Here is a 25929-nt window from a genome sequence, read left to right on the forward strand (position 1 = left end):
CCAAAAAGAAACCAATAAAGTGCACTATTTTTATCTCAGAAAAAAATCACATCTTACAGAGTAAGCAAACATATTTCTTACTCTACAAACAGACTGCTTCTGTCCAAAAATCAAGGCCTTAGTTTACAGCTGGGATACTGTATTGATTTAAGAGAAAACCAAGGATCTCTGCCGAGCCAATTGTGCTCTGCATGAGAAGGCATGCCCATGTGCCACAAGATTATTTAGAGCATTTCTTGTCTTTAGAGCATGGGAAGTAATAAAAAAAAAAAAAACTGCAGAAAAATTTCTGCTAGGAGCATTTTAGTGAACACTTTAGCTCATAAATTCAGTCAGACAATGAACAAGTGCAAAACTCTTCTTCTTTCTTTACTTTTAGATGTCTAACAGTGACTTAAAAAAAAAAACTATGGCGTTAGCAATGAGTCCTTTTGCCTTTGTATGATCCTGAACATAGACTACTATATACTAATGTCATTTAGATCAACAAATATGGTACTACAAATTTAAACATGGAAAAAGAAACACATTGCCTATGTGAGAGATTCTCTTTCTGTTGTCAAAACCTGAGCTCCTTCATTCAAACAAACTGTCACACAAGACTGGACCTCAAAGCTGACAGCTGTGCACAGCATGTGACCCTAGTCATACTCAGATGGCTGTCACCATTGCAGAAAAGTAAAAAATAAAAAAATTATTTGGACATAAAGATAAAATACCTCATTTAAAGAAGTTCATTTTGTGTGAGTCAAAACCAAGAAAGAAGAAAGGTTTACACTATAAACTGTAGAGAAGAGATTTTTTTTTTCCATACAGGTCTTGATATAAAAAGGGCCCACGGGCTCTGAGGTGAGAGTTACAAACAATAATAGTAGTAGTAATTAAAGTAAAAAAAAAAGGCAAATAGGCAGATTGGATTCCCAGTAGATAAAGGCAATCTAACAACTTACAATGAACACATGTTTGAAGTCAACTTCAAGTAATATGTTAAAAGGAATTATGCACATCTGTTTCATGCTCACTGAGAATAATATCATCAAAACTGAATTTAAATGTTTCAAAGCTACAGAGAGCCTGAGCTTGTCTGACTAATTACAATTAACCATGTTACTGAGTTACAAGCTTACCCCATTGGACGAGCAAATTCTGGCTAAGGTCACTTCATCAAGCAAATGTCTGTATTTAAAAGACATTAACGATAAGTTTTTTCTAATTAACATATTACTAGATTGTGGTGGGGGGAAACAGTTTTCCCCCCGAAGTTATAAAATGGTAAATCCCCAGGGGGTGGTAACCCTTGAAGTTTGAACCAATGAGCGCTTTTGCAAAATATAAGCATATCACAAGCAGAATGGAAGAGAAGGTAGTTGTAGTTGTTGTTGAGGAAGTAGCCATGTTCTGAAGCCACGAGGAAGGGGCTTGGAGGGCCCCCCCCTCCTCCCCCCCCCAGCCCCCAGCACGGGGGCTACAGGGACTTGGAACAGTGTAAAACTGGGCTAAGTACCTGTAGCTGGAAAGCTAAAGAAGTTTTCCCACCGTGAGTGAGCAGAGACAGAGCAGCAGCAGGAGCAGCGTCCAGAGACTGTGGTTGAGAGCCAAGAGATAACGAAGAAGCAGCAGAAACAAACATGCAGCTGAGCAGGAAGACACAGTGTCGAGAGTATCACAGAAAGGTTGTTGATAGAAAGAGGACACGAGAAAGATGCTATAGCTCTGGTCCCACGGTAAGGGAAAACTATTGGAAGGTCACTGTATCTGTGAAACTGCAGACGTGACAGAAGAATAGAATAAAGCGGATGGGAAAGCAGAGCAAATAGCAAACAAGTAACTATAAGAGTATGAAACAAAACAGCATTCACACAGCATTTGCGCAAATATGTTTTAGGTAATCAGAAGCCAATGATGAGCTTAGCTTTTGTAATATGTATGAAGCTAATTATTAAACCTTTATAAGCACAAAGCACGCGGCAATAAAGTTGGATAAGTATGGATCAATTCTGTGGTCTAAAGTGTCTTTATCCCGCCGTCTACAACAACACAGAGTTGTCTGAAGAGAAAGAGAGCCAGCAGCAGAGAGAGCAGATCTAAGCTCTACAGACAGAGTTTTTGGGGTAAGAACTGAACCAAAAGACCCCAAACTCCTTGGAGACCCCTCCTAGAAAGGAGGAGGATGATGGACTCTTACTTGAAAGAGTCTTAGAGTGTTACAGCACTGCAGAAAGGAGCTGCAAAGCTCCGAGAAGGAATGCAGAGAGGGTGACCTTGGCCCCCCCCCCGCTGCCTTGAGACAGAGCACAGAGCTCTGCAGGGAACTTGAATCCCCTGAAGATAAGGACTGTCACAAAGACCCCTGAGTTTCGTGATATGACATAGTGAAGTGACCCTTGTCCCGGTGAGCACAGCCTATGGAAGGAGACCCTCACTTGGAAACGAGTGGCCAAGGGGGCTTGGATACCCCCTCGTGTGTACTGGCAGAGATCCAGCCACAGCTGCTGCATGAGAAGAAGGGATACCTGCTACCTTAGAGACATTGCTGCTCTGAAAGTAGAAAAGATCTTTTCCTTCTTCCCTCCTGGACTTTTATTTGGAGGGGAGAAGAGATTTGATCCATTGTAAATAATTTTATGTCATGGTAGAGATAGCTAAGATTGTATATAATGTATTGTAGTATTTATTTGTACAGTCATTGTAATATATTATCCCTTTCCCCCATTTTTTGAGTCTCATGTGGTGTCTGGAAAAACCATCTCACACTGGGTTGAGATGTGGGAGGGGGTTTGGACTAGGGAATTGGGTGTTGAGGCGCTCAAACCATGACATAGATTGAGAGAGATTTTTGAAGTTATTTAGATTTTGGAAGACCCACAATAACACTCTTTAGTCGTAATGTATGAAGACATAAAAATATTCAATAAAATTTAAGAAAACAGGTCAAAACTAGAACCTTAGCTGAATTACTAATAAGGCCAAAACAGCACTTGATATGAAAACACCTTTGTCATAGGTTTACTTGTTCTAAAAAAGCAAACAGGAATTTCTCTTTCCCCTGCCCCATTGTAAAAGAAAGATGTTGAATGGGGGAGGGCGGTTTGCCTTACATGATTGATTTACACAAAAGAATTAACTGGCAGGACTGCATTCCAAGCTGATGGTCCTCCTAAGAACTGTGGGGAGGAGTGATGAGGTTTTTTTCTTCACTCCTTGGAAACGGGATTCAGTTCACTTTTGCCTTAACTCAGGTAAGGTTTGTGTTGGAAAGGCTCTGAGGTCATTTTGTTCTTGGCTTGGTCATCTGTCTGCTTACTGGTTCCAGGTTTGCCTTCGTTTCCTGCACCCTGTTCTGCCCCCAGCCCGGACCTGTTCGGACTTCATCGGAGAGGTTTGACCCACCTACAGAGGAACTTTATGGAGAGGAAGTCGCCCTTTCCCTCCTCCGCTCCCATGTTTGGCAGCGGTTTGTGCCTATCAACAAAAAGGGGGAAATCCTGGCTACAGCCAGCCACAGACAGTGTGGCCTGCTGGCCATGGTTAGAATTGCACCAAAAGGCGGAAAGTACTGAACTGTTTCCTTTTGAAGGGGATTTTTGGGTACAGGGTTATTGTTCGGTTGGTTTTTGTGTTCTGCCAATATACATATATCCTTTAATAAAAGGTTGGGGTTTTTTTTCTTTCTCCATACTTCCTCAATTGGAGCCTCTTAATTTCGGATTTACAGTTGCTTAGAGAGAGGAGCTTGGTCTACCTCACAACTCATCCTCCTCAGCAAAACACTTTAGTCTCATTAAACTGAGACAATCCTATTTTTACTAAAAAGTATCAATTAATTTTCATTTTATTTAAAATTCAAATAAATAGAAAAAATGTAGATTTAACTGTGGTTTGACATTACTGAGGCTGTTGCATCTTCCACATTCCTTATGTAAATTATGGACCTTGTTTTCCTTGGTCAAATGTAAAAGGGGAGCAGAGAATTGGAATAGAAAGTTCCAGGTACAGTAACAAGTTCTTTTTTCCAGTCTTCATTTTTCCATAATATAATATAAAATGGGAAAGTTAAGATCACAATAGAGAAAAAAAAGGCTAGGTTTCTCAGAATGCACTATGCAGAAAACTAGATTAGCATAGTGGTAAAAGCTGAAAATTCTGACTCCACCAGTCCAGCTTTGTCCCGGCCGGAAGGTGCTGGGAGAGCTCGGCCCAGGTGTGCAGTTATCAGTCCATCACCACCAGTTCCGTTTCCCTGTGCAGTCGATTCCCTCTGATTCAGGCACCTCTGAGTATCACTGGAATATAGATAAATGTTTAGGTGGCAAACTGACAGTTTTAAAGACCATTATTTCCTTTGCAAAGCATGCCAATCCATTAGCATGGCAATCCATCATTCCCTGTGGGATCTGTTTCTGTCTGAAGACAGATTTACTCACTGTGTTACAACTGTCCCACATGACTGTAGGTAATTTTATTTTAGTATACTGGCACTAACAAACTGAAACCTACTAAATGAAAATAATTTTATGTCGCAAAATAAACCCCCCTCATTTTATCAGACACTGATCTGATTATTGTCTGATTAAAGCTAATCAGTGTAATTACACAGTTTAGAAGTACATGCTGTGGACCCACAGATCATCACAGACAATACTTCTCTTGGTGCCAGCTGTGTTTCAGGTTTACTAGAGTTTTCTGTAACTTTCTTTTTAAAAAACTCGGGGGGTTCATATTATTCTTTCGAATTTAATTATATAAATAGAAATGGAAGATGTTCCCTACCATTTGCTTTCCAGTGAGAACATTCCATTAAAAGGTAGCAATTTGGAGATGAAACACAGTAATTCCATGCATTGTGATGCTCCATCAGCAAAGGGCTGGATTTGGAAATCCAGAGTCCCACTTCATTGCCCTGACAAAACTGATCAGCAGTTCACTTGACTATTACAACATGGACATTATTGCCATAATTTAATATCTTAGCATTAATATGTAAGGCTACCAAAGGATTCTAATCACAGGAATACTGTTCAGGTTTAAAAAAGAATAAAAAGTAACCCACAAGCAGCTTTATCTAATTAAACAAAAAACAGATCAGAATGTACTACTGTCACTACCATAGGGACAAGGGTCAGTGTGATAGTATTCTCCCTTCTATGCCCTGTGGCAGGCAAAATTTGATCTAAGGTTTGCCAGAAATTCATTGCCTTTGATCTGGGAATTCCAGCTTCACCTTTATCCAGTGATCCAGCTCTGATCTGAAGTATCAGTGATGTTCTCTTGCATAAAGGTTCAGGAGCTCTGGGTTGAAAACCATTTTGACATTTCTGGTTTGGTATCCTGCCCTCAACAAATGAATCTGATGCTCATGTATCGCCTCCTGGCAACTCACTGCCACAGCCATCTGTCCTCATGGCACACTGCCTGTGGACTAGGGGATGTGCCAGTTTTACTAGGGCACAGATGCCAAGAATAGGTGGTTTTAAACCCACAGCTAGCATATTAATTCAGTACCATCTTGCCTTAATGCCCTTCCTCCACCATCTCAAGGAAGGCAAGAGTAGCCATACAAGAAGACACCAGAAGTCTGTCCAGCATCCTCTCTGACTCCAGATGCATGTCATTAACAAGTGCTTTAAAAAAAGGGTATCAAGACCTGAACAATTACAGAATAACCTGCTCATCAAAAGCCTGGAAATATTTCAGATGTAAACATGCATATGGGCTTCTCTGTAGGAAGTGTTATAAAACCTGGAGTGAATCTCTCATTTAAAACTGGAAATGACTCAATGCTGTTAATAATGTAAAGCAAATTAAAGCCACTCCAGCCCTGACACAGTGCCAGTACAGAAAGGTTTAACATTTAGTACATAGTTGAAATCATTTTGAAACTCCTTTTCTTTGTTTTCTTATCTCCATAATGGAGACAAGCTTTAAACTGAACTATTTGATTGCCTGAATATGATTAATAATGTTGTAAATGCAACCAGTTCTTCTATACCTCAATTTGTGTTAAGGTTAAAATCCTGAAAAGTGAATGCTGCATTGGTGCTATGGTGCTTAATTTTCATGCCTGTCCCCGTCTGCCAGTCTGAAGATTTCACTATTTGTACTGGGTAGGCAACCTTTTGCCTGGGGAGGTCACACAGCCCACAGTGAGGACAGAATACACTCCCACAACTCCTCCAGCCCACAGTAGATGGTAAATTGTTAAGTGAACTTCCTTCTGCTTCGTAAGAAAGTAAGTGAACTTCCCTGGGATCAGGAAGGACTGTAAACCTGTTTCCAGTCATGTTTAAGGAGTCAGTAAGGGAAAGAGTAGTGAAGAAGAGGTTGCAGACTATAATGATAGTGAGAGCACTTGCCCTGGTGCCAGGATTTGTGCCACTGCTGTGGCTGAAGCAGTGAGTTACCAGGTAATGTGAGTTACTCACTGCACACCTGCCGGGCCTCACAGCCAGCTGACAGCTCTGTACTGCTGGCACAGGCACAGCATGGATTAAGAACTAGCCTCAAAGCTAATGGCAACCACACAGGACAGATCAAATCACACAACATTAAAAAGCAAAGCTGATGAAGTTGCAACACACGTAGTTCCTCTGAGGAGGTGAGATCCAGCCAGCACATATAAATACGGCTGACTTTTTTTGGCAGAGATTTTCTTAAATACGTTTGATTTCCCCAGTTATATGGCACACAAATGTGCCAATTTTGAAACACATTTGAACACTGAGTACAACACAAATGCTTTCCAGTCCTGAACCAGGAATTCTACCATATTTGGGCAAAGCCCATTTGAATAAAAAGCTAAACCACAAAAAAAGAAAAGAAAAGAAAAGAAAAGAAAAGAAAAGAAAAGAAAAGAAAGCTAAACCCAAACACTTCATTCATTTTCTGCTCAGGCACCAGAAATTATTTATACTTTTCCTTATGACTTCATCTTTCTCTCCAGATATCTCCTCCACTCTTCCCATCCAAATTGCTCAAACTGCTGTACAGCTCTCAGATAACTGAAGACCAGAATTCCTAAATACCTGTATCTGTCAAGTCACCTACAGCAAGCTCCCTCACAGATGTCTGCTGCACCAAAAAAATCCTGACGTAAGCCCACAGAGTCTGAAACACCAGTGAGCATAAGTTCCCTGAACTTCATGAAACTCCAGGTAGACTTACCACAAGAAAAGAACAGTGTTGAGTTCCACCAGCTGAGTTTGCCTCCTTCTCCTGACAGGAGGGGCTAGCACTTCAAATCACAGGATTTCATGTCAAATGGTGAGAGCATGGTACTAATAACACCAAGGTCCACAGATTCAAATCCCATGTGGGCCATTCACTTAAGAGTTGGACTCAATGATCCTCAGAATATTCTGTGAAATCTTAAATCTGTGCAATATCAAACTATTTAGCACTTGCATTATTAGGTATATTAGCAAATAATATGCACAATTCAAATGTCTTGTCTGCACCCTGCAGTCGTTGCCATTATTTATGGATGCATAGTTGTAGTCCTAGTCATTAAAAACATTTCAAGTCTTGCATCAATTGTTTATGCTTTTGGGCATCAGGTCAAGTAAACTTACACCAGCCATGTTTGCCTCCCTCACCCTCCATAGCCTCCCCGAGACTCCGCCCTTCACAGAGTCAGATGCAGTCCTCCCCAAAATCCCTTGCAACTGGCAGGCAAGGCACATGCACATGCACTTACTGAGAAACTTAGTTGTTCTTTAACAGAGTGGGGGAAGGAGAGGTCCCCACTGGCACAGCAGTAGCTCTTTACCTGCTTTTTTGACAGTGAATTAGAGCAACCAGCAGAGGAAAGACGCTGAGACTTTCCCAGGTAGTTCAGGAGCTCTTCAGGGCGATTAGCAGGTATCTTGAAACTAGTGAGGCTCATGTAATGGGCAGCCAGTACTAAACTGGTCTCTTGAACCTGAGGATGAGGAAAGCAAAGCGTGGCTTTTTCTCTCCAACCTTCCTCTCAGCTCCACTCCAGGTTCTCTGCTAGGACAAAGAGAGCTGACCTGCACCCGCCTCTGACAAGAAGTCAGTCATGGGAGCTTCACTCACTTTTTAAAAAGAGGTGGCAAAACTCCAATGTATTCCTCCTGTGCTGCCTGCTCAGAAAGGGGTCAGAACCTTCTCTGGGTCAGAATATTTGTTTCATACAGTGTATGTGTTGCTCTGTATGTGCCAAGTTTCCTGTAATATCTGTATTTATCTCCCACTGGAAAATTTGTTGCACATTAAGCCAAATTCCTTCCATTCTTGCTATTTCTACTCTATAATTACATTACAGACTTCATAAGCTAAAGCTGTGAAAAGCAGCAATCCTCTCCATTTGAATGGGACCAGATTACACTTACTCAGAACTCTATAGGATTTGTTTATGTTTGCATGATTACAAACCGTTTGGGGGAAAGAGGATTACTCTAGCACTATGCTTGTTTGCTTTTTAAATTGCTTGTTTTTCCATCATGTAGCAGATAACATCTCTAGTCATCCTGCCTTAGTACACTGAGCCTCCAAGACAGACAATTATAGCAGAGACAGATAAGGCCTGTTAGCCTTACATCTCAGCTGATGTATTTCTGTGCAAGTACAAAAGTCTCCAGTGCCGCTGTCTATTGGCACCCAGCTCAATTTAGTTTCTTGAGTCCCAAAAAGACAACCTCCCCCTATTTTCCTTTCAGATATTTTAAGTTTTCTGAAAATTCCTTTCCCTGTTCCTCACCAAACCAAAACAGAAAAATTCATTCACACCTTCCTTCTTTTATACCCATATGAGAAGGAAGCACCTCTACTCTGGGAACCAATGGCAGAGTCCCAGGTCATGCAGGGACTGAACTATATGTGCTTCTGAGTCAGAATTCCACTTCCCTAATTGCTGAACACTTCAGTCTTCCTTCCACAAGAGGGAGTTGCCTTTCCCCATCCCCAAAAATCACTGATCTTTAGGTTACCCTCTTACTTTTAACAAAAGCTTGAGAAACCCTGCTGAGCATCCTGCCTTCATAGAGCCATACCCTGACACAGATCTTGGCAAGGCTCCCTCTGAAAAGGAAATTGTGTGCATGTACACAGGAATGGAAAAACATAATTCACAGTAGCATAAACCCTTGGAAAGCACCTTAATCACGTTAACCAAACTAGATACTTAAATGAACAACAACAAAAAAGGCCACAAAGAACAAATTCCAGAATCCTGTGTCTCTTCTAGACACCTGTTTCCTTGCATGAAAATCAGACTCATTCTGTGAAGTAATGTTCTTCAGAAGGGTTGGTACTGTGCACAACAAAAATTCCCAGGCAACTTTGACAAGCAGAGTCCCCAGAACAAAGTCTCACTGGTGCTGCAAAGTAGGCAGAGGTAAGTTACACAGAGCTGTGTGTCACAGCCTGAGATAATAGCAGACAACCTTACAGACTGCAGAAGGTGCCACCACACTATACAAAACCAGACATGAAACCAGGGTACCTATTGATGAAGGATGAGGGAAAAAAACATTACTCAAAAGGATATATAAAGCCTATCTGTTCAAAGGGTTTGATAAAGCAATTCTTGAAGCATTAACTAAATCCACCATGTGGTAAGAGGGCCAGCAAGCCACTTGTAATTGAACACAGGCAATCCTTAAAAGCTCTGCAAAAGCAGAGGCTGAGTGCAAGGAGCTTTTATGGGATTGTAGTGGGTTTGTAACCCTCCCTAGGAGGGAAATGGAACTAGGATAGGTCACCTGATGTATATTTTTCCAGTAAGCTATTCCATACCATGTTACTTCAGCTCATATATAAATAGACGAGAAGGAAACAACTTCCCTCTTCTCTTCCGGGACAGTTGCGTGGGATCCATAGCTGTTTTCAGAGGAGGAAAACACCTTTCGTGGGGAAGTAGTCTTTATTGTTAGTTTTCCCTGTGTGTATAGTGCTTATAGTTCTCTTTTTCTTCTCTGTATCAACATAAAACCGCCTTTCTCAGCAGCCTTGGTTTTGCAAGGTTTTTTTCCTTCCCCCTCCTTCTCTCTCTGGGAGGGTTGGGCAGAGTCTCAGTGGACACCAGGCGTTCTACCAAAGTAACCAATAACATGGATCTGCAAAGGGCTCCAAATGTGATACCCAACTAACAATGGAAAAATGGGTATCTACTAGGTGCAGAAATGTGTATTTTATCTCTCTCAAAAAAAAAAAAAACCAAACCAAAACCAAACCAAAAAACAAAAAACAAAAAACCAAAAAAAAACAAACAAACAAACAAAAAAACAAACATGAAAACCACACAAAAAACCCCCAACCAACCAACCAAAAAAAAACCCAAAAAAACCCCAAACCAAACCAAAAAAACAAACCAAAAAATAAACACAAACCTGTTGCTGTTCAGAGCTCTTTGCTGCAAACAGGACTGTCAAGGGGAAGCAGGACAAGGTATTTGGCTGCAGATCCATATTTTAAGAGACCGGAAAGGACCTCAAAGACCTGCATTGCAATGGGACACTGCAAGAGAGAGCAGAAGCTGGAGTACCTGGGGTCTATGACCAGAGCAAACTCACACTAACAACAGTATCTTTGTATGGGATTTCTGTTCTCTATGCTTTTAAACACCTTTTGTCTTACTTGTACTGATTAGAAATTAGAAACAATGAATTGCACCTTTATGAATGTAACTGACAACATAAAATTACAATAGAAATAAAAACTGAACTTTCCACCCACTGTTAATGGAAGAAACCCAAGTGCCATTACTTGGCACAATAACCTGCTACAGCTCCTGTCTTGTGTTCTGTTCCTGTCTTATTGCAATGATTTGGATTTTGCAGTTTTTGCTCCAAGGAAATTCCTAACATGAAGAGAGGAGAGTTGGTAAAAATTAAAATTCATGTATAACACATAGAAAATGTTTCCTTTTAAGTACTATCTCCAAGGACCATTTTCACTTAGACATCTCATTCTTTCCTCTAGAGAACCCAAAAACTTTGACTAAATATATAAACCCTACTGGATACACTTGGGTTTGGAAATATCATTTCAGTAATCATAAACCCATTAATATGAGAAAAACTGATATTACTAGAGTAATACTATGCTGACAGAAGTAATTGCACGTTAGTAAGCATATAGTCCTTGTAACAGCGTACTTGTAACAAACATGGATAGAGCCTTCCTAAATCTTCGTTCGCGAAGCCTGGCCATGAGTCCCTGTAAGAAATCGCCACATTACTATACAAATTGCCTTTTAAAAAAAATAAAAAATAAGCTTTTATTCCCCCTTCTTAAAGCAAAAGTACAGGTCCTTGCTGCATGTAAAATGTTTTAAAAATCAAATCAAATTTCCCAGAGTTTTAGTTGGCTTCTGGCTTGACCCAATAGCTGAGCAAGAAAGTAGAAATTTATCAACTATAATTACAAGCAACTTTGTTAAAACAAATTCATGTGCCTGGAAAAATCTAGTATAGAAACAAAATGTCAAGTAAAAATCACAATGTAAAGGTTAAAAAACTAAATTTTAAACACATCTAATTTAAATCAGAGTGACACTCAAGATAGGAAAAATTCTCTTATTCTTTTAGTTGAAACAATTATTTGACACAAATTTTACCAGTCTTTGGTCCAAAATTATACAACTTTGGAAAATAATCTTTGTTCAGCCACTGATATATTTTTTAGCTTCATAAATATTCTGCCTAATAATATCTTCATTTAAAATACATTCCTCTAAATGGCTTTGTTCCCAAAATGATGACTGAACACTAATTAAGAATTCTGAATTATTGTGAGAGTAACATCTATGTATTGATGCCTCAGAGCTTTTTCGGTTTTTTAACTTTTGAGATTTTAGAAGGAGTTGTGTAGTAAATGTAATTTTAGTGTAGCTGTGTTATACCCCTTACCCTTTAGCATAATAGTTTACAGATACGCAAACTTATTACCCCATTTCATATCAATCCCTCTAAATTCCGTTAGCATGTTTAGTCTTCAAGATAGAATTGTAGAAAATCACCTCTGTTTAAGAACAGTGGACCCCAGGCCTGGAGCAGAAGATATCACACAGGCACAGCAACTTTCAAGCCCAGAACTTTGGAGGAGCTCCAAGGACTGTGCAGGCTGCAAAGAAGATGAAGATGAGGAAGTAGGGGTCCCAAACACCCCCAGACCTGATTCCCACAGGGCCATGTCGGGGGGCAGAACGGGGATAGATCTGGGATTGGACGGATGATATTATAAAATCATAGAACCACTCTCTGGGTGCGCCCATCAGGTTATTTTTACCAGTGCCATGTAAACTTAATATATACTGCCATTAAATGACAGCAGCCTCTTCCAATAACAGTCCCATTTTTCATCAGAAGTCAGGGAACTTTTAATCAGTCACAGAATAAATCATTAGCGTTTCCTACTCTAATGCATCTAAACAAAGACATTCTCAGCTCAGAAAACAGGAGACACTCTTAACGGGTAGATATTCAGGATACTGGCAGACAGAGTTAACAGCTCTACAGGTTCCCAGGGACCACATTATTGGTTGCTCTGGGGAATCAAAGTCTGTCTCTCACACCAGGAAATACTCAGTGAATCATCAGACACGTGGTCATAACCTCTTCTGCACACACAGCTCCAATCCTTATCTTCCTCGCTTCTGCACCTCAGATTCTCCTCCTTCAAGGATGTAACATTCCTCCAGGAAGAACATGGTTTAGCTCTTTTGAAGCTTAGTGACTATTTTATATCCACTTACCCAAACACTTCCTTAATTCTGTACAGATAAAGAAAAGTCAAAATTCCAGGACATATTCAGCATTTGCAACAAAAACTCTCATGCTACATTCCATCTAACCCATACTGGGGTAGAGGCCAGCACATAAATGGCTTTAACGTCTTTTAATTTTAAATCAAAGATTACAGCAAAGATCTTCTACCAAGTTTTCAGGGCCTCCATACTGAGGCTGCAGAATTTGCAAAGGGGTGGATGACCTAAAACAATGAAGGCTTTTAATCCAGCTGAACAACAGTCCTCACGGACTCTTCATATCTAGTATTTCACACAAAAAAAGAGAAATCTATGTATGGAACATGAGCTTTCACCATTACAAAGATGAGAAAAGTCATTCATCGAGGAAGAAAAATCAGTCCCTACCTGTAAGCAATTAGGGAAAGAAATGTATTTTACATTTGAGGATGAAGGCAGCCACACATTCCTGTGAGCAGGCCGCGAGTGTGCTCTAGCCATGCTCCAAGCTACCTGGGAATCATGGAACCATTAACCTAGCACTGAGGACCATCTAGTAGCCCTTGTCTTTTGAACAAGGGTTGTCAGATCAGCGTCAGTGTGAGTGTGCCCCACGCCTAATTGCTTGGATGCTGCCAGCATCTAGAAATACTGGACAGATGCATTGTAGTGGGATACTCCAGGAAGGTAAATTTCTCCTCAGGCTCTCCAATAAAACTATGCCTGAAACATAAAGTGGGAGTAAAAGGCAGCAGGAACTGGCCACAGGTCTAACTCTATGGTCACCCCTGTTCTCCCTTAAATCTGACCCATCTATCTCAACTTATGTAACAAGATAAAATGGTGAGCTTCAGGAAAGCACAGCTCCAGACTGTTTGGCTGCAGAGCTAGGAAAGGTCATTCCACGCTTCAGAGAAGGGGCCTGGAACGTTTTCATAGGGCCTTCTCCAGGGGGGATAGAAATGAAGGCTGTTCTGTTTAAATTAGAGTTACTTTTTGTTGTGTTAGGAAACCACCCTGTTGGCACCTTTTTTCTTTTCACATGGATTTTTATTTTCAGAAAGAAACAGGCACCTGAAAGACACACAGAGATTGCTCAGCTTAAGATATTCTTTTATATCTGCATGGCCACTAAGGCAAGTGGTTTCCTGCACCATGAGCTTCATACCCTCAGGAAAGCACGGATGTCAGTGCAAGGGAAGGCCAGCTGGTCTCCAAAACATGCAGTACAGTACCAGTTCAATAGAGTATCATCACTGCAGTTAAAAAGCAGACTGCCACATTTGGATTACAAATCCTGCACAGTCAACTAACAGATTTAGAAAAAGAACATAAGATGGAACAACCCGAAAGGTTAAACTCATCTTGCCAGGGACACTGTGTGGCTTGCATGCAACAGCTGAGAATGAGGATATACCACCTCTACACACAGCAGCAGGGTAGGGGTGGAGGGGGGGAAGGGAGGAAAAGTAAGGTAACCCTAAAAAACCCAGTAGTCTTTGCAAAATTCCTCCATTGAAATACCCGAATCGTTACTCAAACACCTGAAAACATGGGCTTGCTTAATATATTTCTTTACCAAGCAATGAAAAAAACACCAATAAAAACTCCCTTCAAAACTTCATTGAGTTGCTATCTATGATCAGTTATTTGTTTGCTCATTGGAATAAAAGTCCTGTTTCTGAACCCCAGTTTCAAACAGCTGCACTGACTGTGAGCAATGGTTCCCATCTTCATGGAGTCAGGATCAAAACAGAGGTAGTCTGACTTCATACACACAAATGCAGGCACACCATCAACAAGCCACACTTAACACCAGCATATGGTATAGCATGGAAATAATAAATGACACATCAAAGCACTTCCCAGCTGTAAAAGATTCTCCTTTTTAATTCATCAGCTCATTCAACTGCCAGTTTACTTCATTACAGTTCACATTCAATACAAAGTAATAAGAACTATTTTACTGAACTAAATATGGGCTAATTTGTAGCAATCTGATCCAGAAGACAATAATAAAGTCCTTAATATTGCCTTTTCTGTCATTAGAAAGCATTTTTATGATAAAAGAAAAGTAATTCACCATTTGGTCCTTATGTACTTAAATGGAAAAAATCCTTAGAGGTTTCAAAAATCCTAAAATAGAGAAAAATATGCTAAAATTTAGGTGCAGCTCTTTAGTGAAGAGGTCCAATGCTAGAAACACCATTATTGCAAGCTTCCTCTGCAATCAACAAAGAGTTTGTTAAAAAAGCCATGGAAAAGGGTGAAGCATTGTTCAGATTCAAAGTGCTTTTTTTTGTTTTGTCTTTAAGGCACTGACATCTTTTGTCATCAAAACTTGGAGGAATTTTTTTAATTTAGTATTACATAGGTGTTTAAGCCAAAGTCTAATCAGGCCATATCCCAGTCAAGCCCTCATTTGCCACTGATTCAAAGCAGACAGAGTTGTTTCAGGTATAAGAATAAAGACACCCGAAGTCTGGTACAGGAGGCCTGCTGTATTTCCCGCTTAGCAACTGGAGTCACTTCAATGGTAAAAAAACTGACTCCATGTTAAGCCTATTACCAGCTTTAGGTTCTTTTATACAACTCTGCACAGTAAAGTATCTCACATGGCATCACTATACTGTTTTCCAGTTGGGGGGAAAACCTGCATGGCATTTAGATAAAAGACTAATCCATATGACATTACTATAAATTTGAGCCAGAGGAGTGTGAATGTAGACTATTATAATCCTTAGCCACAGTGAGGAAGGCGGTGTCCCTCAAAGTCACCAATTTTTTAATTGAAATTGAAATGAAAGGGACAGATAAATCCCATTTTTTCAGCAATAAAAACAGTCTCTAAACCTGCATAAGGAAGGTTAAGATTCCTGCTGAAAAGGACACCAACTGTTAAAATGAGGAAGTACAATTTATTACTGTACTCCAGAGCAATCTGAGCCTACCAAAAAAAAAAAAAGTGAAAAGAAAATACGAGACTCAAAACAGAGGGCTTATGTCTGCCTGCCTAATGCTATCTAGTGCCTGTGAATATAATGCATACTATACACTACCTTATTGTAATAACGGCTGCCCTTGTATGACAAGGAATGATAACGCTCTTCGAGGTGGTGTGGTCAAAGAGGCTTTATTTCAAAATTCCCACTCCTTATATCCCTGTTTACCATGTGACTTCTTCAGCCAATAGAGTTATATGTGACCTGCGCATGCTCTCTCGGGCCCACTGCCCTGGCACATCCCCTGTGCCTTCAGACATGCTCCCTACATATCCCCTCTCTTAATTATCTAAAGAAGTCACAAAAACAGTGCAAAACAACAGTGTAAATAACAGTGCAAACATTCAGAACATTGTAAACTGTCAAACTCGCAGTAACCCAGCACACTGCTTGCTTGGCTTCTTATACTTCTATTGTAAACTTTTTTAGAACTTCTTATAGTCCTATAGGGTAGTGCATCTTGGAGAATAACTTTATTAACTTAGAGCCTTAGCCCAAACCGTGTGTAAACTATAACTTTTATTAACCTGAGGGTTTTTAAATAACTGGGGGTTTCAAACTTTATTAAGAAACAGGGTATGCATAGCAAAAACTCAGTTCTCTCAAAGTGACCTTGTGGTGTAGGTAATGTGGTTTTGTGAGGTGTTCTGTGTTTTTATATTTGTCCAGTCACACAACTCTTTTATTCATTCACACATCTCATTCACTGACGGCCGTCATCATTCACGCACACACATACACACACCGATATTTGTAGATTGCTTGTTACCACATTGGTCATTAATATAAACTGAAACATAACATAACTCTTTTTAAACTTCTGCGTTATCTGGTTCTTGCAGCTGTGATTGTGTACCTAAATAGGGCTTTACACACCTGGAGGGGATCCACTTCAGTTCTTTTCCTGTTGCCACGCAAGCATAGCCTCTCCCCCAAGTCATAAGATCTAAAGGTCCTGTCCATTGCCCTGAAATCAAATCTTTTACCATGACTAGTGACCTGGGAGAAGCAAACACCTGAGATTTGTGCTGCTTCTCATATCTACTTCTTTCAGCACTGTCACAATTTAAAAAATTGATCACATATGTGGCTTTCCACAAATGTTCTTGTGGACTATATAGCTTCTCCCCCCCTTTTTGTTTTACTAACATCTCTTTCAGTGTGCGGTGTGCCCTTTCTACAATTGCTTGTCCGGTAGGTGAGTGTGGGATTCCTGTGATATGTGAGATTCCCCATTCTGATAGGAAATTCCTTACCTTTTCAGAGACGTACGCTGGTCCATTATCATTCTTTATCTGTTTTGGAGTGCCAAGGGTAGCAAAACAGCTTAGCCAGTGTCTTATTACATCCTTGGCTTTCTCACCTGTGTGTGCTGTAGCAGTTATGTATTGTGAATGTGTGTCTACGGTTACATGTACATATTTTAAGGTGCCAAATTCGGGGATGTGTGTAACATCTGTTTGCCAAATCTCATTTGACATTAACCCTCTGGGGTTAACACCTTCTTGAGATGGCATGGGGGTGATTTTTTGACAATCTGGACAAGTTAATATGATATCTCGAGCCTGATTGATTGTTATTTTGAATTGTCTCTTTAAAGAGCGTGCATTCTGATGAAAAAATGAATGGGACAATTTTGCCTGTTCTAGGACCCTGGGTACTGTGTTAAACATTGCTGCTTTGTCAGCTTCCCGGTTCCCTTCAGCTATTGGCCCTGGCATGTCAGTGTGAGACCTGATGTGCATTATGTAAAAATCAAACTTTCTGTGATTGACAAGAACCCAAATAGAACGCATTTCAAACAACAAATGAGGGTTAGAAACATCCCGAAGAAATGAACATTCCAGGCGTGAAACTAACCCTGCAGCATAACAAGAATCAGTGACAATATTAACCGGTTGTTCAGAAAACTTTTCCAAGGCAATACGAATGGCAGCTAGTTCCAGAACCTGCACAGAGCATTGGTTCATGGTCTGTACCTCCCGTTCCCATTGTTCTGTGTCAGGATTTATCCAAGTCACTGCAGCCTTCTGTGATTGCCCAGATGCATCTGTAAAAACTGTGAGGCCTTTTACCGGCTCAGTTTTGCATCTGGTTGTGGCTTTTAAAGGTAAATTGTTGATTTCTGCCCAAAGTCTGTGCTTAGGGAGATTAACTGAAATGTCACCATCAAAACCTGCTAAGGCAGCTTGGAACTCGGCGTCCTCAGCCAGCATCCAATCCAAATTGTCCTTCGTGGCTGGAATGTAGATGACAGCTGGATCCCTTCCGTCCAGTTCCTGTAATCGTCCTCTGCCTTTAATAACAAGCTTAGCAAACATTTCATTAATCGTCCATACAGTTTTAGATGGTGTGTGGGGCAGAAATAGCCATTCTAGAACCATCAGTGGGTCCTTTTCAGTCTGGTCCCACTGAAACAGGACTGCAAATGGCTGGTACCTGCTGGGAATTAAGGCCAGGCAGATTTGCAGTTCAGGATCTCTCCTTCTGCTTTGCCTGTTTTCTATTGCCTTGGCACAAATGTCTAATGCCTGTTTGGCCTCTGCTGTCAGAGCCCTGTTAGACGTTAGGTCAGAGTCCCCTTTTAGTAACACAAAGAGAGGGTGTAGCTCCTCTGTGGTTAAGCCTAGAATAGGCCTTAACCAATTAATAGCTCCCAGAAGTTTTTGCAACTCATGTAAGGTTAGGGTGTCTTTTACCTTGAGCTGCAGAGGCTGTGGGGAAATCTGTTGCTGCATGATTCTCCATCCAAGATAAGTCCAGGGCTGCGATCGCTGGATTTTCTCTGGAGCAACCTGCAACCCTGCTTCTTGGACAGCATCAGTCAGAGCAGTAACAACAACATGCAGTTCATTTTCTGTGGCCATACTAATTAAAATGTCATCCATGTAGTGGTAAATTATTGCAGAAGGAAAACGCTTTCTGATGGGCTGAATAGCGTTTGCCACAACTGTTTGACATATGGTAGGACTATTCCTCATCCCCTGAGGAAGAACAACCCAGTGAAACCTTTGCATAGGCTCTGAGTTGTTCAGTGCCGGGATGGAAAATGCAAATCTCGGCGCATCCTGGGGTGCAGAAAGATGGTAAAAAAGCAGTCCTTTAAATCAATTATTGTTAGTGGCCAGTTCGCTGGAAGCATAGCAGGTGAAGGTAACCCTGGTTGCAATGCCCCCATCGGTTCAATGACTGCGTTGACTGCTCTGAGGTCCTGCAACATCCTGTATTTGCCAGTCTTTTTGGGGATGCAAAATACAGGAGTATTCCAGGGACTGTTTGTTGGCACAATGTGTCCTGCTTCTAATTGCTCTTTTACAAGCTTTTTTAAATGTTCAAGCCGTTCTTTTTTCAAGGGCCACTGGTCCACCCAGACCGGCTGGTCAGTCCTCCAAACTAGCTTAATCGGTGTTTGGGACAGCTGACCAATGGCCCTTATTGAAAAACCTGGCTGCTTGCAGGAGGTATTTGCATGACTGTGCCAAACTGTGAAAGTATGTCCCGTCCCCACAAGGAGCAAGGGATTGGAGCTATGAATGGAGCTACCTTTGCCAATTGTCCCTCTGGTCCCAAGACAGTGAGTATCTGAGCACTCTGTCTGGGCCTTTGTGTACCTCCCACCCCCTGAATGGTTGCAGCTGGGCAAACAGTAGGCCAGTTGAGTGGCCATTCTGAGTCTTTTATTATGGAAACATCAGCCCCAGAATCTGCAAGGCCTGTGGTTCTGTGTCCATTAACTTGGCAGGCCAGGAGTGGCTGTGCTGCTGTTATGGCTGCTGCCCAGTAAACCTGTGGGTGTCCCGTGCTGCCAAAGGCTCCTGAACCCCGCTCCCTCCCCCCCCCTCTGCAGGCGACGCACTGTAGAAGGGGATTAATTGAGCAATTTTCTGTCCTTTGGGGATGAAACAGGGTGGTGAAGGAGTCCATGCCATTATTAGAATCTCGCTATGAGAATCTGAATCTATTACACCTGGCAGCACAAACAAACCCATTCTGGTGGTGGAGGATCTTCCAATCAGTAGTGCGTGCACCCCTGGGCTAAGGGGACCCCAACGTCCAGTCGGGATTAGCACTACCTCTGTGGAAGTTATGAAGACTGTGTCCCTGCTGGATAAGTCCAGCCCAGCGCTGGCTGGGGTGGCGGGGCACAGATCCCTGGCTGGTGGGGGGGGGGCACAAATCGCCAGCTTGTTCCTTTGTGTCGCATGTGTTTGCTGTATCAGGGCGTGCGACATCGCCCCTCGCCTCCAGTTTTTTGGCACCCTCCTTGCTTTTGGGTGCTTGCGGGGTGCCACTACTTTCTGAGGGCAATCTCTTTGGAGGTGGTCGGGGGCCCCACAAATGTAACAACCATTTCTGGGTCTGGCCCCCTGCTGTGTCCTTAATTGAGCATTCAGTGCTACTGCCAGTAAGTCTGTCTGATGTGTCAAAGTACCAACCTCTTGGCAGGCAGGAACTAATTCTGAGATGCTGCAAGTTTCCCTTTTAGGAAGGGCTTGCAGAACTCTTTTACAATCAACGTTAGCATTTTCGAAAACCAATCTTCTGCTAAGAATTTCTCTGGCTTCCTCGTTCTCAATCTGCCTATCTAGGGCGGATTGTAGCCGATGCAGAAACTGTGTGTAAGGTTCTGTTGGGCCCTGCATTACCCTTGTGAATGATAAGTTTGCGTCTTTGTCTGATGTGGGTAGTTTTTTCATTGCCCGCATGGCATGTTTTGCTATGACTTCATATATTTCTCTATTGTACCCATTTTGTGTATTTATGGAATGGTAGTTACCCTCCCCTGTGAGTTGGTGTGCTGTTACCCCTGCCTGTGGGTCATTAGCATATGTGGAACAGATTTCTCTGAAATCGTTCAGCCATACATTATACTGTGTATTAGTGAGGCTTATTTTCAACAGTGTTCTCCAATTATGTGGCATGAAAATGTATGTAGAGCTTAGTGATTCTAAAAATGCGAGCGTGTTAGGGGAAGATACACCAGTTTCTCTCATTAACTGCCTCAGTTCTTTGGTTAGCTCATGTGGCAATGGCTGAAACCTGCGGCTTTGTCGTGGCCCAATAATTACTGGACATGCATGTATAACTTGTAAGTCCCCAATTCGCAATGCCTCCTCTCTGCACAAACCCCATCTATCAATGGAACCTTCTCCTTATGTTGCTTCCTCCCCTGCCGGCAAAGCTATCCCGAAATCCCCCTCCTCCTTCTCTCCCCATTCCTCCCATCCCTCCCCCCCTGCAGCTTCGGCGAAAGCGGCTGCCTGTGGGTGGGTGGTGGTGGGTGGCGGGGAGTACGGCGCGGGGGCGGGGAAGGACGGGTTGTTGTCCGTTCTGCGTGGCGGGCGAGATGGCGGTGCCCGCCCCTGGACGCGCGGTCGGCGTTCATCCGCGGGATGGGTTGGCAAGTACGCTGGGCTAGCCCCCCCATCGCCATTACGGGACCCCCGGCGGTGACTCCACAGGCTGGAATCTCGCATCTCAGGTCCCGTCCCCTCCCGCCGACCCGTGTCCCTTGGGCTTCCGGTTCCCTTCCCCGAAGTGGAATTGTGAACGGCTCCACCCCCTCCTCCCGCCGAGTTTTGTGTGTTTAAACTGCGGCGCGTAACAGTTGGGCTGCTGCTTGCAGCATGAGTGGGGGTGTGTGAGTTTGTCGTTCTTTGGTGGGCTCTGCTTAATGCAGTCATTATAGCTTGCCAGGCTGGGTAAGCATTGTTTGCTTGGGAGTCTCCTCCCTGAGCCTTGAGTTTGATGAGGTTCCCTATTTTGTCCCAAATGTGAATGTTGAGGGCTTCAACCAGAGGCAGTTCTGGTACAGCTGCTTTAATGAGCCGTACCAACTCTGTTAATTCAGCCCTTGTAACCTGTACATAATAAGGTTTCAGCAGTGTAGCTAATGCGTCTGTGTCTTGTGCGAGCTCAGTGGGGAAAAAGTTTCCCATTTTACCTTTGAGTCTCGGCGCTGCTAGTGTGCGCTGCTGAAGAGGGTCTGTCGGTTTGTTGATTTGTGTTGGCTCTCTGTCGGCTGGGCTGTGGCGTCCCGGTGGTGGCCGCTGGTGTCCCGGTGCGGCTGCGAGCGGCGGTGCGGCGGCGGCAGGCACGGGGCAGCTGTAGCGACGGGCGCGGGGCTGGCTGCAGAAGCGGCGCTTGGGGTGCAGGCGATCGGCGTGTGCGGGCTGCTAAAGCGGCGAACGGCGGCGGCGGCGCTGGCGGCGGCGTCTCAGTCACGCGGCGGCGGCTCGGCGCGGGTCCGGCTCCGTCTCTGGCGAGCACGGCGTTCGCGGCGGCGGCTTTTCGGCGCGGCAGCGGCGGCTCCGGGGCTCCCGCAGTTCGCTGAGCGGTGCGGGGGTCGGGGCGCGCTGTATCAGGAAGGCGCGGCACCTTCGGTAAAGCCTCACGCGGTTTGAACGCGGCGCGGGGGCTTTTTTGCGGCGGTGCTTTTTAAGCACGCTCGCAGGGTCAGTCAGCGGTGGTGAGCAGGCGGGGAGCCGCGGCAGTTTCTGCTGGACAGAAAACTGAAGCGGGGCTCCGCGGGGGTCAGCGGTGGCTGGGGATATTAAGATGCGGCAGCGGCAAAGCTGCTTTTCGCACGTGGTCCGGCTGGTGCTCTCGGCAGCGGCAAGGCCGCTTTTACCAGATTGGCCGACGCACGGGAACCAACAGGCTTTTCCCTGACGATCTTAAGGTGCTCCGCGGCCCGGGTCTCCGAGCTGCAGGCACACTCTCGCCCAGGGAGCAGTCTTAGGCGTGCGGGGTGCCTCCCAGTCCGACTCACCGCTTTGATGTTGTGTAGTCCCTCTGCTCTCTCCGGTTGCTGCTCGACCTTTCGGTTTCTTCTTCAACTTCTTTCTTCTCTTCTCTCGTGCACTTTCCTAATATTTTTTGAGCTCCTAAATTAACTTTCCGTTTCTCAGACGCTACTGAGACCACGGTTTTATTGACGTCAAGGTTTTTTGCGGTGAAGGCTCCTGTCTCCGAGAATTGAGACGATACCGGAACCACCGGCTAAACTCCTGGTTCAGGAGAATATGTGGCTTAATATAAGCTAAAAGAGTCCAGGGTAATTAGCTTAATATAAGTTAAAATGTGTCCCTGATTCGGGTTGCCATCTGTAATAACGGCTGCCCTTGTATGACAAGGAATGATAACGCTCTTCGAGGTGGTGTGGTCAAAGAGGCTTTATTTCAAAATTCCCACTCCTTATATCCCTGTTTACCTTGTGACTTCTTCAGCCAATAGAGTTATATGTGACCTGCGCATGCTCTCTCGGGCCCACTGCCCTGGCACATCCCCTGTGCCTTCAGACATGCTCCCTACACCTTATATAAGTTGGAGAAGAGAGTTAAAAGACTGAAACAAGGAAAAAGAACAGAGATGCACCCTTTTGCTAGTTACCCAAATCAATGGCTAGAGCAAAATTAGACCATCACATTTCAGACACTGTAACATCAATATTTCCTGTGCATTTTGCGCGTTTCCAAGCACTCCATCAACATCATAATGTGGTTCTATTTTTTTTTAAGAACATGATAAAACCTCAGTTTCATTGATGTTTCTGCTGGGAGAGGGAACAGGAAGGATTAGAAATGTAATTCACAACCATAATGTTGGTTAACAGAACAACAAGCTACCAAAAAGATTCAGATGGTTCCTAATTCATGATAATTCTTGGGTTTCATATATATCCTAGTTGATTACGTCACAGTTACTATGTGCTTGCTCCATTCCTATACTTACCCCAGGTATCCCTCACTGGCTTGTGCTGGTGACAGAGCACAACCTCAAGGGATCTTTCTTCTAGTACAGTCCCATGTTTATGGTTATCCTCCAGGGAAATCTTCAGCAGAGAGCTAAAGATATTAAAGATAAAATATGTTTTATTTTACTGACTTTTCAGATTAACAGCAATGGACTGAGGCAACGAAATTATTTTTATATTTTAATTAGTTGGGTCACAAGAAAATGGCTTGTCACAGCCTTACTGCTGCTGTCTGTGAGCACAAACACTATCTAGAATATCCAAGTGACTTTTAAAAGACTTTTATGGATATTCCACTCTCAAAGGATGCTAGATGAGATCAATGGATGCCAACCAAGATCATTATGTATGACTTACCTTGCCCATTTCCTTCCCTCTCTGCCTTTGAGGCTCTTTTAGTGAACTTAATATCTTCCTGGGGAATTTCATTTAATATCTTGGCAGCACACTCAATTCCTCCTGTCAGATCCTTGAGGCAGTCCTATAAATAAAGGGTAGAATGCTTTATTACTAGTCAGCAAAAGAATTGTGCACAGTGATGTCCTTATTCATACCACAACATTATTAAAATGTGCATATCCTTTCTGTGATTCAGAGGCAAAAGGAGGCAAGCAATTTTAACAAGAGCCTCCGCTCTCTCCGCTTGTAGATGTGCGTGTAACACTTGGTACTCTGAATTCAGCTCCACATGAACTGCCATCTCTGCCTGCTCTTCTTCTGCTAACACAGGCCCACATCTCACTGCTCTCGTATGATCACATGCTTCGTTTGTGTTTAATACTGATATGCAAACCATGCACTTCAAGTGTCAGCAAATGGTAGCCTGCTAGGACAGACATTAAGGTTAGAGCTCAGACGTCCAAATCAACTTTTGCATTTCCAGCTGCCCATAGCATGCCAAAGACCTGGAAATAGTCACATAGCCTGTTGCTGTATATCAGTGGGCTCAAAACTTTGATCTAAAGTAAAACAAGAGGCAGGTCATTGCTAAATGTACTAACTTAAAACCAGCCTACTTCAAAAAGACTTCAAAGTCCTTCCTAATGTTACAGAACAATCCAGTCAGGGAAGACTTACAGGCACACATTGCAGCCAGACTCATAATTTTATTTCATACACTCTTCCCATGGGCTTTCATGGTGAGGAAGACTTTTATTCCTTACTTTTTTTGAAAAGAAGATATTTCTAACATGAGGAAAACATTCAAATAGGACCCAAACCTATCATTTTACCACTCAGGAATTGTAGCCCTGCAAGCATTAACATCAAAAACTTAACCAGTTTTGAAGTAGGCAAGGTTGCTTCATGTATCTCCAGCATATCGCTCCCCCAGAATTAGAAGGACTTTTTCTTTTTCCTATTTTAAATTATTAAATAGTTTATTAAAAACTGGATTTTAGTACTGCTGCACCTCATAGACTGAGATGACTTGGTCCCACACACCTTGCATACAATGATAGACAGAATATCTGTACGACTTACACTGTGGTCCACCTCGTGCACTACAGTTACTAGTCATCTTATATTCCAAATCTAGCAAATAAAACTTTTATCTCAAATCCAGTATTAAAGTACACTTCTTCTCTTATTAAAATGCTCACCAAGGAAGAACAGAAAGTGCCAAACAGCAAAAGTATTGCTGTTGTAGGGCTCAGCTGATGCAGACCACTCTGACTTCAGTAGTCATTATTCAGTGCTTATTTAAAAAAACTCTTTCTTTTCAGCTCAATCACTGACTGTCTAAGCCTAAACAACATTCAAATGCTGAATTTTTAATAGTAGGTTTCCATGAGGACTGCACTTGTTGCAGAACTTCAGTAAAGTGTAATAACACAGTTCAAATAGACTTTACTTACGCGCATGGGCAGGTTTTTCCACACAGAGCCAAAAGAAAGATCTTTTCACTGGACATCTGTTGATGGTTTGTGGAAACTGATTTCCATTTCCATCTTGACAATAGCTAAAACAAAATTGTCTAAGGTCTCCGGGGGAAAAAATCTGTAAAATTACTCTTTTAGATTTGTCTGAAGAGCCAAAAAACTCAACATCAGTGCACCAAAACCAAATTAATTTAGCAACAGACAAATGTAGATAATAAATATGAAAAAGTAGAACGTTCACATAGATCTAATATATATTTTTCCCTACATACACACACAATATATGCAGTTGCACAGTCACGAATTAAACCAGAAGTTGGGTGCACTGACTTGCAGGCTAAGTAAAAAAGAAAACACTTTAAAATCATATGCATGTATTTTTAAACATGAGCATGCAATAACATTCCTTGTTGGTTTTGGAATGGGTATCAATGTCAAACTTGGGGCTGGAATGTCATCACTGCTGGCAGGGAACAACTGCGAGGACACTCATGTATGCAGTGGTCCCACTGACACCATCAGGTGTTGTTTATGCATGATACAAGTCTAGATGTCAAAGTAAAACAGAAGGAGCCAGCAGGGAAT

This window comes from Corapipo altera, unplaced genomic scaffold, assembly GCF_003945725.1.
Source record: "Corapipo altera isolate COAL_440 unplaced genomic scaffold, ASM394572v1 105, whole genome shotgun sequence".
Lineage (NCBI taxonomy): Eukaryota > Metazoa > Chordata > Aves > Passeriformes > Pipridae > Corapipo > Corapipo altera.